Here is a 16,866-nt window from a genome sequence, read left to right as displayed (position 1 = left end):
GGGGCTACAAGAAAGCTGGGGAGGGACTGTTTGCAGAGGCTTGTACTGACAGGACGAGGGGCAAGGGGTGTAAACTGGAGAGGGGCAGATTTAGACTAGACGTAAGGACAAGTGTGGGGAGGCCCTGGCCCAGGTTGCCCAGAGCAGTGGTGGCTGCCCCATCCCTGGAGGGGTTCAAGGCCAGGTTGGATGGGGCTTGGCGCCCCTGATGCAGTGGGAGGTGTCCCTGCCCATGGCAGGGTGTGGAACTGGATGATCGTTAAGGTCCCTTCCAATCCAAACTATTCTATGACTATGACTTCAGTCGACTGAAATTGCAGATGGTCAATATAAAAGGCTGGAGGTGCCTGCACTCCATATAAACCAAATAAAAGCAGCCCTGAACTGCTGCCAGGCCATACAGAAGATGGGTAATAGGCTCTGCTGGCTCTTTCACAGGGAGGCAGGGAGGAAAAAGAAAGAAAAAGAGCGAAGTTACTTTGTTTATAGATTATTTAGACTTTTTTTTTTTTTAATTAAAAGTTTAAATAGAGCCCTGAAACTTGATAATGGACACTTTAGCAGAGTGTAGCCACATGGAACCAAATCTTCAAACCCATGAAAGACCTGATTTATAAGAAAGAGGGCAATAAAACATCAATGGAAAAAAACCCAGCAGTATATGTTAGGAGTGGATTGTCATCTTGCCTTTGACCCTATTTTATACTGGTGCATTTCTGCTGGTTTTCATCTGGAATTACTGGTATAATTGGAACAAAAGCCCCAGACTTTGCTTAAAGGAAGGGAACCATGCTCCGACACTGCTGAGCTCCAAACCCAGAAGACAAAGAGGTTTTGTTGTGGACTAAGGACTTTTTACCTCCTTCCATGGGCAATTGAGTCAAATTGCAGCAGGTAATAAGCCTGGGATCACCTAGGTAAAGCCCAGGAATATTTAAAGGGGGAGGGAATCCTTCAGCAGCCAAATTTTGCCAATTTTAGACAAAATCACATAAGACTGGGGAATGACACAGTGAGCTTCAGCCCACTGCAAATTAGAAGACCCAGGTTATAAGGCTCCATAAAGTGGAGTTTATAAGGGAAAGGGAAATAACTGCTCAATAACTCCAGTTGAGCCACGGGGCTGCTCAAACTCCAAAAGCAACTTTTTATAACCCAGCAGAGCACCTAAGGGTGCTTCAAGTGCAGGGGTGTGCATGTGTTTTAGCACAAACAAGATGCAATCTTAATTATTTTGGTTTGACTCACATAATGAATGTTACAATTGTACGTGTATCTGGCAACTGAAATAAATACCTAGAGCAAAGATACAGGCATTTTGCCAGACTCTGAACCGAGCCTGAGGATGAACAAGTTTCCATTTCTTATTTCAGACACTCAGACCCACATCAGGGCCAGGGTCTGCAAAATTTGACTCAGTTAGATCCCAAGGTAGGGATGAGCTGAGCTCTTCTGCCATTTCAGAGGACAGTCACACACACAGAGGTGTGATTTAAAGCCAAAGAAACTCAGAATCTCTGGGCATGGCAAGCAGCAGCAGGGCACTTGCGTCATTTCAACAGATAAATTTTATTTCTCCCTTCTATTTTTCTGCAGCAGCTGATTAAGTGCAGTAGAAGAGTAAGAGCAGTCTCTCTTTAAGGCAACTGCCTGGTTCAATGTAGGTTGATTTAATGATAAGACACTGTTTGAAGTTAATTGTAACTGCAGGGAACAACAAGGAAGCTGGAAACTCACTGTCAGGGGAGATGAGGAGCTGAAAAAGACACAGGGTCAAACTGTGATAGGACTCCAGGGAACGCGTATCGTGATACAGCTCCTGCAAAGTCTACAGAGTTATAGTCAGAATTAGTCTACATCTTAAATATGAGGCAGAGCACAGCTGGAGGAATTTGGCCATTTCAAACCTCAAAATACAGAAAGTGGACCTGTCCTGCTGAGCCCTTGATGATGCTGAACAGGCTTGGCTGGTCCCAAATCCCTTCCCTTCTCTATTCTGCTGTGATGCCGCTGGGTGTTTGTGTGCATTCAGGACCCTACAGAGGGGGGAAGAGAGTTGGGGGTTGGGGGTTGGGATTTTTTAATTTTTTTTAAGTGTGCGTTCTTGAACTAATGGGACTACTAGCTTTTAAAGCCAAAAGAAACTCCTAGGAAGAGATACCGTGCCCTGGTTCTTAAAGTTATGACACTTTACAGAGTAATGAGAATCATAGAAACAAACCATTAACAAACAAACATCCTATAAATCAAGCATTTAGGTTTCTCTTAAAGTGTTCCTGATCACAGTAAATTTTAACAGCTTTTTTTTTTAAAAAAAAAACAAACTCATGCCACTATGCATCACCTAAGTAAGACTGTCTGAAAGCAAAGGACTTCATGGCCCCAGCTGGTATGGCCACTGCTCACCACAGGACACACTGAATTATAACAGTATTCCAAGCAAGAAATGGCAGTGTTTTCTCTACTGAGAAGTGGAAAGTGTGGGGAGGGAGAGAGAAGGGGGGGAAGAGAAGCTTATCTAAATCTATTTACATGGAATGATTATTCAATTAATTTTTTCATTACACTTGCCAAAAAGAATTGCCCATGTCTTTAAAACTGTGTGTGAGATTTCATTAATAATTAATAGCAGCAGCTCTTTCTCCTCTGTTTAGCAAGCAGGAGCTTTTGTCTTTGGAGGTCATACCCCGACAGACACGCAGGGATACAGCCCTGTCAGGGACTCCGTGGCCACCAAGGTTTCTGTAGGGACAAACTCTAATGCTAAGATCTACTGGCAACCGAGGTTCACTGGTTTCACCTTCAGTGGTGTGGTGCTTCCCACTATAAATGTCGTGGAAGGTAAACAGGCACAAGGCTGCAGGAATGAGCAAGTCTCTATCCCCACCAGTCCCATCTCCCCACCTATCGTTTGTCCCGCTGTTCCTCATGACCGGCTTGGAGACCCCAACCCAGCTCCCCCCCTCAAGCTTCTTTGCTCCCTGCATCTCTCCCACCAACCCTGCTCCCCCTTTGCTCCTTTCTGCCAAAGCTTTCCATTCCCACTACATTGTTTGGTCTCAGATGCCACCAGCTCTACCTCCTTGGTGCCTACATGCTCAAGGTCCTCCCCCATTTGCAGCAAATGGGGGAAAGACTTCACTTATATTTAAGTAATCCCATTGGAAGAAATGAGTCATTGCAAGCTAAATCGTAACCATCACGCCATGGCCACCCTAGGTTTTAGCAGGACACACAAGAGTGAGAATGGTATGAGGAGGGTGGAGGCACCTTCCCAACCCAACCTCCAGCAACAGCCACATGGGCTTTCTAGACTATAACTTGCTGTTAGAGCGATATCAAAGTGCTAACAGCACTTTTCCTCCTGGTGAAATGTAGTGTAAACCCTCCCTAACCCCAGCACGGGCACAGGCCAGCAATGCTGGATGTGCAAAGGACCATCCTCTGCTGGAAGAGCTGAGGGACTCAGAGAAGCTCACACAACAACCAGCTCTAGGACAACACTGCACCGCTATGCAATGTTTATGTGACCTTAAAGTTGCACTTTGCCTGTGGGACAACCAGGTTAGCTCAGACCACAGAGCAGGGAAAGCAGAGTGAGCAATGCAAATAGCAGCTATAAATCACCCTATCTCATTCCCAACAATAACATTTGTAAGAGAGCCCTAGGTTCTTATAAATATTTAAGTCAATTTTCAGCTGTTTATGTCTTGCATCTGTCTTTATCAGCCTGTAATAATTTCTCTGTTCACATCCCACGCTGCTGCCTGCTAATCTAAACTGGCTGCTCTCAGTGCAAATGTGTTTTCTCACCTCGGTTTGCACAACCATCATCTGAATTCCTCTGCCTGGCTATCATCTTTAGAGACTCTTCTGTCAGAATGGCTTTTCATGGAGAAGGTAAAAAAAAACACCCAAAAAGGCCTCTTGAGATTTAACGATAACGCAACTAAATCAATTAAAAACTGTATGATGCCCTTCTCTTGGAAGAAGGAGCATAACGTGGCCAGTTGTGCATGCCAGCATGTTTTATTGCTTCTCCTTTAATTTCAGTGCCACACAAACTATGCGTTAGAACAATTAGGTTTCTTCCAAGAGGTGCGTGCTGCTCCATTCAACATTGGGAAAGGTGGAAGGGCAAAGTTTACCCACAAAAAGTCAGCTGGTGTGGATTATAGCCAGAGACTACCATTTTCTGACTTTCTAGTATTTTTTAGTAGAAAGGAAAACAAAGGGGAGATTGTTTTTGAGAACCTCTTGAAGAAAACCAAACCCGGTTTTCCAAGCAGCCTGGGCTGGTGAAAACCACAAGAATTTGGCAATTCTGAATATCCTGTTTCACAGAGAAAAACAAAGGACAGGGGAACACCCCACCAAACCAAGGTTTCCTAGGCACCCAATCCCTCACCTCTCCTTTTATTTGCCCTATAATAGAAGTCCTCCATGATAGCTGAGAAAGGTCCCAGCATCCCCTTCAGACAGGCTGAGATACCTCATGGCTGAAGGTCCTGCTTGGCTGTTTGCTGCAAGTGGAAGATGATGCTGAGGCTCAGTAGGGGAAAAGTGAAACCTCGTTTAGTGCTATTCTCCTCCTGCTAAGACTTTCATGATTGTCTATGATCTCCTGGAGGCCTGGGAGGAAGAGAGGAGCAATGAAACCATGAGCTTTTCCCCCATGAACCCGGAAATCTGCCAGAGCTCAACTTCAAGTGTCTGGCCAGGAGCACTTCTCCCTCCAGAGCACCCCACGAGTCTGTGCCATCACCTCTCATCACAGCTGGGCCACCAAGGCTCAGTGGGTGGAGGGCTGCCCACCACAGCAAGCTCAGCCTGGGGATCTGTAACTCTCTAGCCTTCTCCTCCCAGCAGTGGAGCAAGATTGGCCACTGTGGAAGGTAGCTCCGAGAATGAACCGCAGCACATACTTCCAAATCACCCTCCAGACATGCCTCCCTCCCATCATCAGGGATATTTGCTCCCCCATGTTACCACAAGCCCTAGTGAACATCACCCCTGCAAGCTGCTGCAGGCAGGGAGCCCGTGGAGGAGTCAGGACTTGCGGTCCCCGCTCCATGCTGAGAGGCACCAACATGCCCTCACTAGAGCCAAGAGGATGCTGGAGAACAGCACTGGCCCTGACATGTTCTGCAAGCTTCTGAGCGCAGGTATTGACATGTTGTGCTGCCTGCAAGGGCTCGCGCTCTGTCTTGAGCTGTCTCGACCCAGCAGCCACTAGGATAACAGAATCAGCATCCCTGGGCAGTCCTAGCACTTCCAGCACTCTCTGGAATTTAGAAAATCTGGTTCAGTTCCCAGCTCAGCTACACATTTTTTTGGTCCCTGTGGGCAAGTGACTAAATCTCCCTGTGCTTTAGTTTGCCTCCTACCAGCTGGAGTAAGGTTACAGCCTTTTTTCTCACCACTATTTTGACTTGTCTACTTACATTACAATCTTTTGGGAGAGGAGGCTGTACGTGCGTATCTACCAAATCTAATATAAGTGATCTAATCCTGGCAGATTTCTCTAGGTATTACTATCATACAAATTCTGAGGGCTGTGTCTATATAGACAGCTTAACCCACTCTCAGGCATCCGTAAGTGACTTATCTCGGTGCTATGCCCATGCACCAAGGTCTCTAGCTTGCTTTAAATTTGCATTTCAGAACCTGAGCTCTGGTACTCTGAGATTAGTGAGCCCAGAGACCTGATCCTGACAGCCCACCCCACTCCTGTGTATGTAAGACACTGCCAACATCTGATTCCAGAGCAAAACCTTCCCATGCCTTCCTGTGTCTATGAGAAAAATAAGCCTCAGCAAATTAATTTATATAAACATGTTGGGTCAATCACCATTTCCCACTGATTTTATTCACTCTAAGTGAGCCAAACAGGGTTGCTCTTTTCCTATGCTTTGCTGGTTCTCACTAAATTCTTGGGACACAATTTCCTCACTTTCCTACTTAATTAAGAGCAGGACTTAAACACTTGAAGTAATCAACTTCCATAACATCCTTTCCAAAGATGAAACCATCCCAACCCTCACTGAAATCCAGCAGCATCTGACACTCGCAGCACTCGCATCGTTGCCCCAGAGTGAAGAGGGACCCATGATCCTAGCAGCCAGGCACTTCTCTGGGAGAACAGGCTGCTCTGGTACTTTTTATAGCTATTCCTTCCCATCATTTCTCAGCGTTTTCTCACTGATTGTCAGGACACACTGTGACTCTGCTCAGGGCTCTGAAGTCCTTTCTTTCAGGTGTAGCCTGGAGCACTTGGCCCAGGATAAACCCCACAAGGCCCTAGAAAAGAAGAGCTGCTGTTACCACATATCTGAGGCTGAACACTTGCTCATACAAGGGTGGATGGGTGCTTGAAAGGCTTCCCGACAGTGTCACAGCTCAGTAAATAATCTCAATACACAACCGGAGAGATACAAGAAGTTGCTCTCACCTCCATGACTGTTACAAAGCTCTGGTTACCCAGCCCCTTGACTCTTTCCCCCTCTCTCCTTTGCAATGGAAGAGCCTTTTCTCTGCTTTTAGTCCAGGGGAAGTAAAAAAAAAAAGAAAGAAAGAAAAGGAAAACCAGCCATCTGGGCAGTACCCAGGTCCTTTGCTGTCTCCTGCATGGCTCCAGTGCGATGCCATGTTTGTTCAAAGGTAAAGAGGAAGCATGGCAGATTATGGACATGACTCAATTTTATTTTAAAGGCTTTAATATTTGGAGCTGTATTGATTTGATTTATCTCAGTGTGCCAGCGTACTACCAGTAACTAAGCAACACCGATCCTCTCTGTTTTCTGGGAGGCTCCCGGGATTTTGCCAACGAACGATATTACTTTGTGTATATGAAACTAAATGGACCATAGGCACCATTTGTAAGTGGAGGATATTCAGGTTGCATGTTTTTTAATTTCTTCATGTTGGGGGATGGATGCAGTCCCTTGCACAGTGCTGTGTCCCTGGCACGGTGCTGTACCCCCAGCCCAGGCTGCAGAGCAGCAGCAGGAACTGGACACACCTCCCTCTAGGAGATGCCAGTGAGAAAAGTCACCCTGAAGTCATGCAGGTGCACCAAAACATGAGAAACAAAGCAGCTGGTGTGGTGCTACCATCCCCTCCCTTTTGGCCTACGTACAAAATTTGAAAGAAATAGTAAGATACAAAGCAGCATCAACTTCTGTGGGATTCAGAGCAGCGCAGGAGCCCAGCAGGCAGAGCACAATGCTTTCTATGCTCAACTCCCCACTGCAGCTTTGCTGAGGGTTTCCTACCCCTCAGCCCTCCACCATGCAGAGGGGGGACCTCTACCTTTGCCATGGCTGTTGGCATCTCCCCGTTCCCTCCCCTGCAGCTGCTGGCAGCGCCCAGGCTGTTTCTTTAAGATGATGATGCTTGTGTGGTCAAAGTCAGCAGGCAAAAGAGGCTCTGTCAGCTCGCGCTGTATGGTTCAGTGGTTTGGCGTTAACAATGTTTGTTTTGGAGCCCGCCTGCTGGTCTGACCCATTTAGGATCCTTGCTGTACTACAAGCTCGCCTTTCAATTATAAGGGGAGGCAGAAGGGGTCTTTAAAATGAAATTGGAGCCCACCACATCTGAAGCTGCCAAGCGCAGTGGCAGTAAGTCAAGCTGCCATTGTATGGCTCTCCTTCGAGCTGACCTGAGGAGGCTGCATCAGGGATTTCTCAACTTAGGAAGGAAGAAAAGAACCAGCTCTGCAGATGGACAGCTTCTCCAGCTCAGGACAGGGTCCCCCTCACCACTGAGAGATCCAGAGCTGCTCTGCGACCCAAGGAACCCACCTTCTTCAAAAGGCCTTTTCCGGATGGGGGAAGGACTTGGGCTGGCAGGGACACAGAAGCCCTTTGACCCTTGATCCCTATCAGATCATCCTTTCTGAAATGAAAACCCAGCACTGCTGGGGAAGGGTAATCCCAGAGGTAGAAGGGACCAAGGAATCAGTCGTGCAGGGAACTGTGACTGCAGACCTCAACACAACTGGCTCTGGGTCAGCCTGGCTCATCCCACACAGGAATGAGAAACTTGCAGCTGCCAGCCAAAGAGCACCTTGCCCTACACACCCAGCAGGTGAGGGGTTTACCATAGACCTTCTCAGTGGAGCATTGCTAAATAACCTGTTCAGAACTTCTCTGCAAGCCCACATTAGGTGTTCTGGTTGTCCTGACTTTGCTTCAGGCCTCTCCTGCCAGAGGAGCTTACTCAAACATCACCACACACCTCTCCTAAATCCACCTTTACCAAGAACATGTGAGCAGCTGCAGAGCACACTGGAGACTTCACCATAAATATTTATCATTATTAGCCAGGCCCTTCCATGGGGAAGGAATGGATGGACAGGCATCGTGTTTTGTCTTTTCATGGCTAAAAACATTGCTGCTTTTTATCCTTTCGGGGCCTGGTGTGGACCTGCCAGAGCCACATGCTGCACAGCTGAGTCTGCTCCCATGATGGCCTTGTGTATGATGCTTTGCACTGACAAATACTTCCAATTAAGAATCACAATTATATGCTTGTCAAAGGAACAAATAGTGGTAAAAGTGTTGTGGAATGATCCTGTGGTTCTGGCATGTACAAATTGGTCATTATTTTAACTTCGCTGAAACAAGAACCATGTACATTAGGGGACTGAGTGGGTTTTTTTCAAATGAAATCTGAAACCATGTACATCAGCTTTGCCAAAGAGCTTCCCTGAGGTTAGTGGATTCTTCAGCAAGTCTGGGCTGAGTTAGAGAAAGTCAAAGTGATGGGGGAAACACTCGGCCTCATGATGGGGGACCCAGAGCAAAAGCTTACTCCAGCTTTGAATCCAAACTCCTTGTCAGGGCCCCCTCAGCTCAGCTCCGAGAAGCTGAAAGCAGTGACTTTCTCCTGATCAGACAAGAACTGTGTTTCTGCAAATGCCTTTCAACAGCATTAACGTGGATACACACCCTGCAGTGGGAATGTCCAGGAGCAGTACCTGGACTGTTCTGTGCTTTGGCAGAGGTGGGTTTGGTGGGTTCCCTGCAGCTGTGACCTCTTCCCAGCAGCAGTGGTAGAGATGAACATGCTTCCCACAGTCCCCATTGCCATTAAGTCCTCAGTCTGTCACGACCTCCCAGAAATACCAAGAGGTAGTTGGGGAAGTGTCTCTGATCACCTCAGCCAGGAGCAAACCGTCTCTGGGTACCCCCTATATAAGCACACATCCAATACACAACCTGTTCATGAGCACATCACCAATGCAAACAGAAGACTCCAGAACAGTCCACATCCCTTGCCCACCTCAGTTTAAAGCACCCAAAGCAATTAATTCCAAAATTCAACCAATTAAAAAATTAAGGGGGGGTGGAAATGAAGTACTGTGGGAACACCACCATTCACATTTCACCAAGTCTCACTGCTGCTCAGAGCACTCTGGAATTCAACAGATGCTTAATTTTAAATTCTCAACAAGCTCACAGCTGAATGAATACTTGCATTCCACATTTTCAAGAAGTCACACAAATGGTTGCTTACCACCTGACAGCATAACAAAGGAGATGCCCTCATCAAGGAGTTGAGCTGAGGGGACAGATAAGCTACCGTGATGCATCAGGGACTGCGGTGTCTTAGTCACTGTGCTGGGCAGCCGCGGTACAAGCTCATCCCCTCCACTGAGCCACTACAGCTCCAGGGTTAAACCCCATCACATTTTCTGTTGCTGCTAATCACTTGGTCTCTCCTGCAACTGCCTCCAAACACACAGATAACAGGGAAGGCAGCAGTAGGCTTGGGTGAGGCAGCCACCTACCTACTGTCAATACCAACACAAGCTTCCCATAAGCAATAGAGCCGTGATTAACCAATAATACTCTTCAGCAGCTTGAGATGGATATGGACCAGCCATCTACCAACAAAAGACTCTGACTCCCAGCAAGAGTCAAAGATATTAAAAGACACCAGTAAGGAGTTGAGGCTCAGAGAAGAATGACCCTAGATTAGGAAAAAGGGCTCAAACCCTTCAAAAGTTTCAAAATGAAACAAAATCTTCAGATGTCATTTGGCTGCTTTTAGCCACAAATTGAGTTTTATCTGTGGGGGGAGAAAAACAAGCCCCGTAGGAATGCTTAGCACAGTGGAAAAAAATAATGTTAAATTAAGCTTACAAAAATGTTTCTCTTTCTGAAAATCTTGGCTGGCGACAAATGGCTTGTGCCAAGTTATAAATCAAGCATTGGGTTTCTTTTAACACTCAGCATCCCCTGATTTATGATGCCATCACAACCTCTCGATTGATTTCTGACTCGGTGATCCATCTTCCTCCATAGGTAGCTGCCCATTATAACGCCTTTTCCCGAGCAGGCAGCATGTTTTGCTTCCCAGAAGGGCTTTATAAAGGAGAAGCTTGAGCGGAAACCCACCCGCTGGCAGAGCTGAGAGGCCGAGGTGGCCACAGAAAAAGGGGAGAAGGATGGTGTTTGTGTGGGGGCATAGCACTACTCACTTGAAAACATGCACTGAGGGGACCAGGTTTGCTGGCCATCAAACTGGCCTTGGGCCTTAAAGATCCCAGGAAAGCCCCTCCTTACTCGTTTTGAGCCCTCATTACTGGGTCCTCCATGCTTCAGCAAGGTTTGACACCCAGCAGCAGCCATCCATCATGAAGGGAAACAAATTAAACCTTGCAAGCTAGAAAGGAGATAGAATCTCTCCAAAACCTCTCACCAAACAGGAAAGCCTCTGCCTCTAGAAGCATTTCTCTCCTCAGCAAGGCCTGTTCCCACCAGCTTACTGATCCAAGGACATCAGAGCTTACCTGGCACTTAGAAGACCAACATTGTGGACTCGATGATCCAGTGGGTCTCTTCCAACCTGGTCATTCTGTGATTCTATGGAACTCCCATGCAAAGCAATGGCCACCACACACCTCCTCATCAGGTACCAGCTGGGTGCAGGCTGTGCAAGAACTTGTTCCTACATCCTTGTTTGGCTGCACAGGTCACCAACTTCATCTGTTTACGGACACCTACCTCCTGGATATCCTAACCCACAGAGCACTCCCTCGCTCACTCCTGCCAAAACAAGCCAAGTTACCAAAGTGCAGCTACTTATATGGAGATCGTTATAACTGAAACAGGTGAGGTGGGTTTTGTGAGCAGCTGGGAGCACTCACCTGCATATCCAGCACAGCTCGGGGCTGTTAAAGGAGACCCAAGTAGGGGGAAAGGTAGAAAATACCAACTTTTCAAAGACCTTTGAGGCCTCAGGCAAAGCATCAGACCTTAAGGGAGCACAAATACAAGCTAGAAATTCCCAAAGTGCTGCAATTCACCGGCTACAGAGCCATGCCTGTAACAACCAGCTAATATATATTTATCTAAAGCATGATCTCCTATATAAACATTTTCTTGGGGAGTCCAGAAGCTGGCTGTCCTCTCAGATGGTACCTTTTTAACTTCCAAGATAAATAGGGCTTTTTTGTGTCACTATAAAGCATTATTTATAGTGGAAAGGTCCTATGAATGGTGCATGCTGTCAGTTCGGTATGTAAATGATGCCAGCTCCATTCGCTACATCCCATCAGTTATTTTCATACACTTTTCTTTGTCTTCATCTGTCAGAGCAAAAGTCACCTTGATACCTTGAAGTGGTTTTCTTCTCCCAGTTCCTTTGGTGTGTGACTCTACTTTGAGAGGCTTGGCAGAGTGGACAACATGGGATTTTCAGAAGTAATTAAACGAGTTGGAAGAACAAGCCCTGATGGCTTTTGTATTTCCAACAATAAGTAAGACTGAAAAGCTGCTTCTCGATTAAAAACTGTGCGCTACAGGACTGCTTCGTAGGAGCTTCAAGAATGGAATGGACTAAAGAGTCAACCCTGATGTCGTGGAAAAGGTAGAATGGCAATGGTCATGTGAGTAGGATTAGGCCCTCACCATCACTAGGGGGCATACAAGGAAGCTGGGGAGGGACTTTTCACAGGGCGTGTGGTAATATGATGAAGGGGGCTGGCTTTAAATTGCAGGGGGGAAGATTTAGTTTAGATGTTAGGAAGAAATTCTTCATGATGAGGGTGATGACACACTGGCACAGGTTGCCCAGGGAAGTTGTGGCTGCCCCATCCCTGGAGGTGTTCAAGGCCAGGCTGGGTGTGGGCTTGGGCAGCCTGATCCAGTGGGAGGTGCCCCTGCCCATCACAGAGGGATTGGAACTGGATGGGCTTTAAGATCCCTTCTAATCAAGTTCATTCTATGATTTATGATTCTATCACCCATGTGCATTCTTTTTAAACAGTCCACTCATCCTGTTCTTGGAAGTTGAGTGCTGCTGGCTTCCACTCTCTTGCATCCTTTTTTCTCCAAGCTCAAGTCTTTCTCTACTTTCATTACTAGTCTTTGGGTTAGTCTACTCACTTCCCATGCTTATTTTGCATGTCCATTTCCCATTCCCTCTCAGACTACCAGATCTGAAAGGAGGTTGTGGAGAGGAGGGTGCTGGCCTCTTCTTCCAAGTGATGGGGGACAGGACAAGAGGGAATGGCCTCAAGCTCCACCAGGGGAGATTTAGGCTGGACATTAGGAAAAAATTCTTCACAGAAAGGGTCATTGGGCACTGGCAGAGGCTGCCCAGGGAGGGGGTTGAGTCACCTTCCCTGGAGGTGTTTAAGGGCCGGGTGGACGAGGTGCTAAGGGGCATGGTTTAGTGTTTGATAGGAATGGTTGGACTCAATGATCCAGTGGGTCTCTTCCAACCTGGTTATTCTGTGATTCTATGATTCTATGATCATCCCCAGTTAGACCCTTAGTGAATATAAACTAACTTTCTTGGGTTGTTATTAGCAGTTGTGGATCTGACCCAGTCACCTGTCCCTTAAAGAGCACTTTACAGGGGTTCAACAAAAGACTTGCAGAGCTTTTGGAAGTAGAGATGTCCCCTGTTCTTATGAGCAGGGCACATTTCCTTGGATGATTCAGCTCCAGCCACTCCTTCCTCCTGGCCCACAGATAGGCAGGTGGTAAAGCTTGGGCTCAAAGTTCTTGGTCTCTCCTCTGATGCAGAGAGCAGAAAAGAAGAAAATAAAACAAACCCATAAATCACAAAGCTAGCAAATGAAAATAAATACACTTAACAATATTTCCATGCCATTTTTTATTATTATTATTTATAATGGTATTACAGAATTTTGTAAAATTAAAGTAAATGTCAAGCAGAATGTAATAATTTTCCTTGGGGTTTGGCACATTTGTGTGCCTGACAGTTTCACATTTTTCTTTATATCCATGAAGACAGGAGCCTGACAGGGCTATATTTTGTTACCCACTTTGTTCAATTTTGTCATAAATTGGAGTGAAAAAAAACCAGTGAAAATACAGACACCAAATTAATCAAAGAAATTACATTTTAAAGCACTTCGTACAAACATGTATGAAATAATCATACTGCACCAGGAAAGTGCATGAAGAAAATCAACACTTCCCCACAAAAACCCATGCACTTTGCTCCCCAAAGGGCAGAGACCCCACCCCACAGCCATTACGGTTACGCACCAAGATGTTGCTCCTTGTCCGCTCTTGTCCTGCAGAGCCCTGACTTGATGATCCGGTGGGTCTCTTCCAACCAGGTTATTCTATGATTCTATGAATGCATTTCTCTCCCATGCATTTCTCTCCCAGCTTAAAGAAATTTCAGTTCTTCACCTCCTGTGGCTGTGAGCTGCATCTTCTAACAGGACAGTGGGTGCTTGACGTGCGGCAGCTAACTGTGTGTGCCAGCACACACAGCCACAGTGTGACCTTTCAACAGGTTTTGTCGAGGTTCACACCTTCATCCTCTGATTTCTGCTGCCACCAGTACCACCTACAAAGACCCTTCACCTGCAGTGCCCGACACCCCCCTGTCAGTGCCAGGCCATGGGGACCCTCCGTTCAAAGCACGGTGGCTGCTTCTCTTGTTTCAAGAGACACATTCGCAGTGGCATAGGAAGAAGCACCATGCATAAAGAATTGCAATTTCCATGAGAATGACAAGGAGAAATGTGAAGCAAGTGGTAGGGCTATCCTCGGGCCAATCCTTTCTGCCTGAGTAAATTCGATTTGAATTCCTCTTGAAACACCAGCTCTGCAGCACTTGGACTATATTGAAAAGGTCACTGGAGGCAATGTCAGACATACTCTCCAGCTGCACTACAAGTGCACTGACAGAGATTCATAACAACGTATTACTGCAGCTGGAGATCCAAAGTGACTCTCCAAGGAATCCTTTCCTCTTATCTGGCAGCAGCAGACTACTTGGTTACACCCACTTAATGCCTGGGCAGAGGTCTCAGTGTCTTCTCTCCCTGCCTTCTAGATGCTGACTTGGAAGCACTTCTTGGAGCTTGTTTGAGTTGGTGAGGAAGGACAGTGGGGTCTTGCAAATTTGAAGTGCTTTTGAGCCACCCAAAAGGACTGTGATGGTATTTCATGTACCTCTTTCTACCTATCTGAGTTTCAGAGGACTGTTTGGATATAAATGAGACCAGGAGCTCTGGAAAGTCACAGTGACTGAATCAGATGTCCCCTAGGATTATGAAGCATCACCAACAGCATCCGAGCCTCAGCTCTGGCATGGGCATAAGTCTTGTTATCTCCTTCTAGAATTAGGCTTCAGACCTGAAACATAAGATGAGAAGCTCAACATGAGCTGGCAGTGTGTGCTCGCAGCCCAGAAGGCACTCTGTGTCCTGGGCTGCATCAAAAGAAGTATGGCCAGCAGGTTGAGGGAGATGATTCTGCCCCTCTGTTCCTCTCTTGTGAGACCTCATCTGGAGTATTGTGTCTAGTTATGGAATCATCAAGGAGATGGAGCTGTTGGAATGGGTCCAGAGGAGGCCGCAAAGATGATCAGAGGGCTGGAGCAGCTCCCATAGGAGGACAGGCTGAGAGAGTTGGGGTTGTTCAGCCTGGAGGAGAGAAGGCTCTGAGGAGACCTTATAGCGACCTTCCAGTACCTGAAGGGGCTACAAAAAAAGCTGGGAAGAGACTGTTCACAAAGGCTTGTAGCGATAAGACGAGGGGCAATGGGTATAAACTGGAGAAGGGGCAGGTTTAGACTAAACATAAGGAGGAATTTTTCCGCTATGAGAGTGGGGAGGCCCTGGCCCAGGCAGCCCAGAGCAGTGGTGGCTGCCCCATCCCTGGAGGGGTTCAAGGCCAGGTTGGATGGGGCTTGGAGCCCCTGATCCAGTGGGAGGTGTCCCTGCCCATGGCAGAGGGGTTGGAACTGGATGGGCTTTAAGGTCTCTTCCAACCCAAACTATTCTATGATTCTGTGTTTCCTATCTTTATTTTAGTATTTTGCCCTGTGCTATGAAAACATGGATTTTCCCCTTATCCAGCTAAACCCCATCCCTTTGCTGCTGACCCAGCCGTGCCAGATGCAGGCAGCAGTCACATGGCCTCACCCATCCCAAGGAGCTGGAGAGCAGCAGCATCGTACAGAGCAAGTTGCAAAGGGTGAGCTCAGCAGCAGAGACCTGGAAAGCTGCCACGTTCCCTTGCAAATGTGGAAGCAGTTCAGTGGTAGGTTAAGGGGTTTTTTTTCTACCCAAACTACATATACCCATCAATGTATGGCAAACATGCATTTTAAGCTCATTTGTGTATGCGTTGCTAAATACCATAATAGTCTCCAGCTGCATAGCAGGAGGCCCCATTCACTGAAATTTTACTATTAATTTTTTTACTTTTTTTTGCTTTCATTATTGTACTATAAACACATTTCCTCCCATTTTGCTCTGTGCCTGTAGCCTGCCTGACGTCTCCCATCACACCTGTTTTCTATTATTTGTCATCCATTATTTTAATTCACCTTCCATTGTGCAGAATCTGAAAATCATCTGATAAAACCCATTCTTTCCTTTAAAAAAAGCCCATGAGAAGGTTTTAATGAATGAAATTTGTATTTTTCCACACCATGCACAATGAAAGCGTCCGGTGAACAACCTCTGATTGTCAGGTGTTCACATTCCCATCGTATAAGCAAGGGGATAATTAGCAGACAAATGAAGGTTTACAATTCTGCAAATATCTCAGAAAGACCATTTGGCTGCTTGATCAGTAGAAGGATATTTTTAAAACTGCCATTTGAGACTCAGCTGTATTGCTAATTAAATGTGAATTTCATAAAAATAATCTGAAAAAAGTCTCGTTTAATTGGAGAACGATAACGAACAGACTTGCTAAACAGAGGCATAAACGTCAAACAATTGAAGAGGAATAATAAAGTACCATGTTATCGTGTAATGCCAGGCAGCTTTCCTACTTCGATTTGAAGTTTTCACTTTTAGCCATTTTTTTTCTGTGAATGGCATCCAAAAATGCGCTTTGCAATCCTGATATCCAGAGCTTCAATTTGGTGTTAGCAACGCATGGGTAACAGCGACTGTCACATTAAAGGCGTCCTTGCCTTAAGACTCCTCGCATTCTCCTAACAGCTTTTGTATTCTGCAATGAATATGAGGGGGGAAACGCATTAATATTGGATGGACATTATTCATGCAGAATAGTGGCATTATTGAATTAGTGATTCTTTGTAACAGTAATGACTTGCAGGACTGTATTGTACAGCAAAATACGTGGAGTCAGGAAGGAACTCATGAGCCTAATGGAAAACTCAAATACAGTTTTGTTGGCGCTGCTCAGCGTTTGGTTCTTACGTGCTGCAATTACACAGAGAGCAGCGTGCACCACCCTTCCCTTCAGGTCATGAGAGTAAGACTGTAAAATTATAGAGGCAAACTCTACCTGTGCCACTGGAGGACGAAGCGCTGCCAGGACAGTGATCTGTGGCCACTGCCTGCTGGGATGAAGGTGCCACCCTCATTCCACAGCTGGCAGAGGGTCA

The 16,866-nt window shown here is 46.4% G+C and overlaps 1 long non-coding RNA gene across 1 annotated transcript; it reads right to left on the bottom strand.

The window, feature by feature from the left end:
- Positions 1 to 13,853: 13,853 nt before the first annotated feature.
- On the bottom strand, positions 13,854 to 16,866 carry LOC138729679 (uncharacterized). Its single transcript, XR_011338927.1, has 3 exons — positions 16,767 to 16,866; positions 16,251 to 16,466; positions 13,854 to 14,633 (listed from the first exon to the last, which is right to left on the bottom strand). It is a non-coding gene; the product is annotated as an uncharacterized lncRNA (long non-coding RNA).

The sequence above is a fragment of the Phaenicophaeus curvirostris genome, chromosome 21 (assembly GCF_032191515.1).
Source record: "Phaenicophaeus curvirostris isolate KB17595 chromosome 21, BPBGC_Pcur_1.0, whole genome shotgun sequence".
NCBI lineage: Eukaryota > Metazoa > Chordata > Aves > Cuculiformes > Cuculidae > Phaenicophaeus > Phaenicophaeus curvirostris.
The sequence above is the reverse complement of the archived record's forward strand: the minus strand, read 5'-3'. Positions and strand labels throughout refer to the sequence as shown.